The sequence below is a fragment of the Taudactylus pleione genome, unplaced genomic scaffold (genome assembly GCF_031769625.1).
Source record: "Taudactylus pleione unplaced genomic scaffold, aTauple2 ptg000089l, whole genome shotgun sequence".
Classification (NCBI taxonomy): Eukaryota; Metazoa; Chordata; class Amphibia; order Anura; family Myobatrachidae; genus Taudactylus; species Taudactylus pleione.
In genome coordinates, this window is record NW_028284491.1 from 7,837,646 (window position 1) to 7,843,645 (window position 6,000).

Consider the following 6,000-nt stretch of genomic DNA (forward strand, 5'->3'; position numbering starts at 1 on the left):
TCTCCAAATATTTATTCACAACAGAAATCAAAATACAAAGTGGTCACTCACAAACAAAACACACAGTGATAAAAATAAAAACTCCACATACCAAAAACACTCAACAAACACACAACAAATCAAGAACTGGTTGACGAAGGTCCATGCCCACATGATTTCACAAATATGGCGTTGCAATATTGGTGTCAGAATATATTCCCGAAGTTTCCACAGAAAGGTTTTTGAAGGGTAGCAGGAAGAAGTCATCGTGGGAGTGCCAAAGATTATGCAAACAAACAGAAGATGGTGCAAGAATTAATATAAAAAAAGATGAATGTTAAAAAACCATAACACATTGGGTATACACACTGTTGTTTGATCAATAATTACCTAAAATATCGGGCCACCACATCATCGCGTATGGCCCCCCCACATACTGACCTCCGACCAACCTCGGGGGGGCCATCCTCCGGTAAGGCATCCTCTGGCTGCATTGGAACACCACTCCTTATGGCGATGTTGTGAAAGATCCCACACAGGACCACAATTTTCGAAACCATATCCGGCAAATACATGAGCTCGCCACCAGAGCGGTGGAGGCATCTGAATCGGCCTTTTAAGAGGCCGATACAGCACTCCACCACTTGCCTGGTGGCTGTAAGTGCGGTATTAAACTCACTTTGTGGACCTGGTGTGGGAGCCAAGTAAGGAGTGAGCAGCCAGGGCATGCAAGGGTATCCACTGTCTCCTGTGAAAAAGAATAGACAACATTAGGATCACTGTGTATCAAGCTTAACATTGTTATGTACTAAAGGTCTACACTTACCCAGAAGCCACGCATCACCAGCTTGTAGGTTGTTTAATTTGTGCCATATCCCTGATTGCCGGATGACGAAGGAGTCATGTGCACTTCCTGGTAATTTTGCATTCAGGGACAGGATCTGGAGGGAGGCATCACATACCACCATTACATTCAGGGAGTGATAGTGTTTACGGTTTCTAAATATTGCCTCCAGCCGTGCTGGAGGCTGAAGTGGTATGTGAGTACCATCCACAACCCCTATGATGTGTGGGAAGCCAGCTATTTGGTAAAAATTGGCCTTGGCCACACTAAGGGCACCCATATCCAAAGGCATTTGAATAAAATGATGGAGGTGCTTGAAAAGTGCCTCCATCACTGCCCTCAGGATCCGGGAAAAGGAGGATTGTGAGATGCCTGCCACTATTCCCACCGTTGTTTGAAACGATCCTGAGGCACAGAAATGTAACACCGCCATAAATTGCGTAAGTGGTGGTATTGCTGTAGGACTGTCAATTTGCCGCTCCAGATCACTCTCTATTAATGAGAGAGTGTCTATGATGATTTTGGGAGGAAGACGGTAGCGTCTTAAAACCTTATCATCGGGCATTCCAAAAAGGGTGACACGTGTTCGAAATATCTGGGGCCTTGCACGCCTACGATGCCTACGCCTGGGACGAGATTGAGGTTGGTCGGCTTCCGGGAGCATGGCCAGAACAATCCGCCCTAGATCAACCTGAAATGGCAAGATTGTAATGTAAGGCTTTGGACCCACCCCAAAAGAAAATTCAAAACAACTTAGCTTGATGATACCATCCATTGCTGCTTACATGCCGGGGTATTGTCATGATACGTCCAAACTGAAATTAATCACAAAAAATTTTTGAAAAAATTCACTCTGTGCATTTTTGGTTCTAAATTTTGTGATAGACCAAACTTAAAATATGCGAAACATACATTTGGCAAAAGAGCAAAATGACATTGCACACAGTACATCAAAATGGGTTGAAATGTTTGCCCAAAAAGCAAAAGGGCAACCTCAAAAAAAAAAAAATTAGTAATAAGCATTTAAAAATGCACTAATTAGTTCGCAAATACAAGTCACAATAGTAAGTAGTAAAAATGCGCTAATTAGTTCGCAAATACAAGTCACAATAGTAAGTAGTAAAAATGCGCTAATTAGTTTGCAAATACAAGTCACAATAGTAAGTAGTAAAAATGCGCTAATTATGGACTTACCAAGAGCAAATATATGAGTCCAAATCAAAAGGTCTTTGGGTCCGAAATTAATCAAGAGCTAAAATATATGAAATTATTGATCCAAAATTTACAATAATGAAGAAACACAATGAAACAACAATTGATCAAAAGTTAGACTTCACAAAACTTACCAAATCAAGAAACGAGGTCAAAAAAATAAAAAACAAAAAAGAGAACGGAAAATAAAAACGCAAATCTACCAAACAAAATAATCTCCAACCGCCAACTCCTTTATACGCAAACAATAAACTCCAGCCAAGGTATCCTCCAACAATCCAAAAACGCCACCTCGACTCGAGACACACCAAGCCATAAATAGTGTTTCGTTTCCCGCACAAATTAAGGAGGGATCATAGGAATGCACAATCAATGATGCGGCCGCAAAATAAGGACGCATGTATAAATACGTCACGAAAACACATTAAAATTCTGGGGTATTTCTGGATTGGACCTCAGACATGGCGACAGACCAGGGAAACAATGCCCAAGAGTCAGGCGGTAAGTCTTTCATGCATTTTGTATCAATGATTTATTTGAAACATAAGATTGGGCAAGTTGTGATTTTGAGAAATCTGAATATTTACACAAATAGGTGAGGAGGATGACATGGAAGAGGCTGCCGGGCCCAGTATTCCGGCCAAAGCTGCCAAAAAAAAAAGGCAGCCACATTTCACAAGAAAGGAGATGGAGGTTTTGATACAGAAGTGTGTGGACATCCTGCCACAGGCAGACAGGAATATGAGTCTAAGCCAGAAGGGGAGAATGTGGGAAGAGGTAGCCGTTGCTGTCAATAGGGTGGGTGATTATGTCCGTCTAGCCCTTGATGTCAAACGGCGGTAAGTAAACACTTGCCCCCCTAAAAACAAACACCATTTTAAACAAAAGGATAATGGCTTGCATTTTTTCCCACAGATGGGGCGACTTCAAATATCGCCTAAAGCAAAAACTCGCGGACAGGGCTAGGCATGCAAGGGGGACAGGTGGGGGTCCTACCCCTGTGTCATTGGAGTTGACCGATTTAGAAGAGCTGGCACAGGGGTGTGTGCAGCCTGTGGAGGTGTTTGGCGTGTCCAACATGGATACGGACATGCCAGACTTTGCGGCTCCTCATGTTGTCCCAGGTAAATCTTTGGATGTTATCAACTATGAAATGTTATTGTGCCAATATGTAGATTCTAATGTGAGGCTTTTCTCTTTTTTCCTAACAGAGACACAGGCGGATGAGTCTGTTCCAGAGGGGAGCCTTGGCCGCCGAATTTCTGCTGGCTCGGCAGGGGAGGAACCAGTACATCCGGCTGAGGACCCTGCAGAAGCCAGTCCAGGGCAATCCCCCTCACAGGCAGTGTCCCTCCTCACAGAACTCAATTTCAAATCGGATTTCCATACGGAGATTCTGCAGAGGATGGACGCCAGTCTGCTACGGGTGGCTGAGGCCCTGGAGCAAAATGCTGCGGCCAACGTGACCATTGGTCAGGCCCTGTCGGAAAATACCAGGGCCAACATCCGCATCGCCAATGCCCTGGAGCAGCTCGTTCGCCAGCACATGGTGGAGCCGACCTCCCTTCCTGCCGGAACATCAGGATCCTCCACCTCTGGCACAACATCAGCCAATCCTCCAAATGTGCCTAGCCCTGTGCCTAGTCCAGAGGCCACAACATCTGCCTCTGGACAGGCCAGCCCGATGACATCCCGGACCCGGTCTGGCGCCCTCCCTCCCCCATCCAAACGGGTGAAAAAACGATGACAGCAATGGTGACTTTTCCCACAATCCTTCTGTGCTTGGCTCATATTCCTTTCTGGTCAAAACTTCCCTCTCCTTTCTTGTGAAATGTTTTTAAATTTTTTTTGTATGTTTATGTAAACAGTTATGTTGGGCCAATTTGTTTGATTTTGGGACATATCTTTGGCAAAAAAAGATGATCCCAAATTTTTAATTTTTTTTAATTTTGTTTGAGCAATAAATTGAAACCAAAAATCTGACATTGGATTGTGAAATTATTGTACAAATGGGTTAAATTGAATCCTGGACCAAAAGGCAAAAACTGGGGAAAAAAAAAAAAATGGGCTCTTTAAGGAACGTTTAAAAAATCATATAACGAGGCAAATTCAAAAGGCAAAAATAAAATGGTGCGAAAATTAAAACATGATGACATTATTGTTACAATAGGCCCTAACCACCAAATTGAGGGCAAAATAAACCCTCACAAATGTACGCAAATTGATTGTGTCATCCTGACATTAGCAGCTCTGATTTCCACCTGCGTACGGTTTTGTGCTATCCCAAAAAACTGATTTCCAAACACATACCAAGCCGGTTTTCAAGCCAACACTAATTGCTTTTCAGCCCTCCCGCGATTAATCGCAACAACATCGAGGAGTCCCGGGATTGAGGAGAAGGCCATCGCCAATGTGGTCGAGTAATCCAGACCCTAAGCTGTGCGAGCATTTTGAAGGGAAAGAGGATCATCCAGTGACGTATGAGTCGGTCCGAACACATTTTACGCTCGCATTTGCTAATGTATGTACGCCCCAAAAACGCCTCGCCACACCTGCGTTTTTCCATCTCCACCCCCGTCAACACCCAAAAACGCCCTGTTCTGTCAATCACATTTGACAGGTCACTTCCTGTACGCTATTTGACGAACGAGACCAAAAAAGCTCGCAATCTGCCGTCCGCACATGCGCAGTGTTACACCGACGCATGCGCGGTTATTCAACATCGGAACGCAACGAGCGTACTGCTGTTTGCGAGTGGCTCTGAATGAGGGCCTTTGTTCTGCCAGGAAACTATTTTAGATATTTTTAAACTGCTCCATGGCAGAGTGGACATTTGGGCTGGTGCACTTTGTGGAGTAGCAGATTAGCTCTCATAATAGCATTCTACTTTACAAAGTTAAATAGATGGCTCCTCCAAAATTCGAAGCAACTTCAGAATTATACTGGGCCGCAGACAGGGAGTCAGGTCTTGTTCTGGGTCCTACAAAGAGAAACATTTGTAACAAAGGGGCCTATTAATCAAAACATAATTATCACTTGTGTTAATCATAGTTTGAACCCGCTGCGAGTTCAAACACGGTTTAGGAAGCATTCATCATGCCTTCTGCCCTAAACTATCATTTCCGAAAAACTGTTTTCGGAAGCGAGAGACTTTTCTTCTATCCCTCTTCAGTTTTCACTGCATGCGCAGCTTGAAGGCTGCGAAGAGAGACTGAGCCCCCCACCTGTCTTCCCTCCCACCAACTAACCCTGCCAGTGTCTGTCACCCCCACCTCCCATCCTTGTAAAGCTGCTCCCACGGCTGCCAGAGACTGTGCGCCCCGCCTAATCGCTGAGACCTGCTGCATGCACTGAGTAGGTCCCCCACCACGGACGCTGCTGTGAGGGGGACCTACTCTGCTAAGCTGGTGCTGCTGCTGCCGGAGACTTGGCCCGTCCCCCGTCACATCAGCTTCCCGTTGTAGGACCCCCACTGCTGCTGACCCTGCTGGCCGATGGTGCCCTCTCCTGCCCCTGGCTCACAGAAGGACTGCTCTGGGAGCCTGGAGGGAGCATCAGGCAGGTAAGTGGATACAGCAGGGAGAGATATTTTCAGATCCCTGTGCTGTATCGGATGCTGTAAGCCACCTTGGTGTGGGGTACTGCATCACTGTCAAGTTCCGAAAAAAATGCTTTTTCAGAACTTGATGAATTTCATATTATCTATGTCCCCATACTGTGGAAATTATCAATGCACATTTGTAACCAGGAGCTATCTGTGATATCGCCGGCATTACATGAATGATGAATAGCCCTGACACTTAAATTATACATAATTAGGTGAAAATGTTATTTTTCACCTGCTTTTGTATAAATTAAGTGTTGATGAATAGGCCCAAGAGTGACTGATAAGACTGGGCAGTAATCTGATAACAGGCATCCTCCAACTGGAGGATACCACACCCTAAAGCTAACCCCCCGGGTGG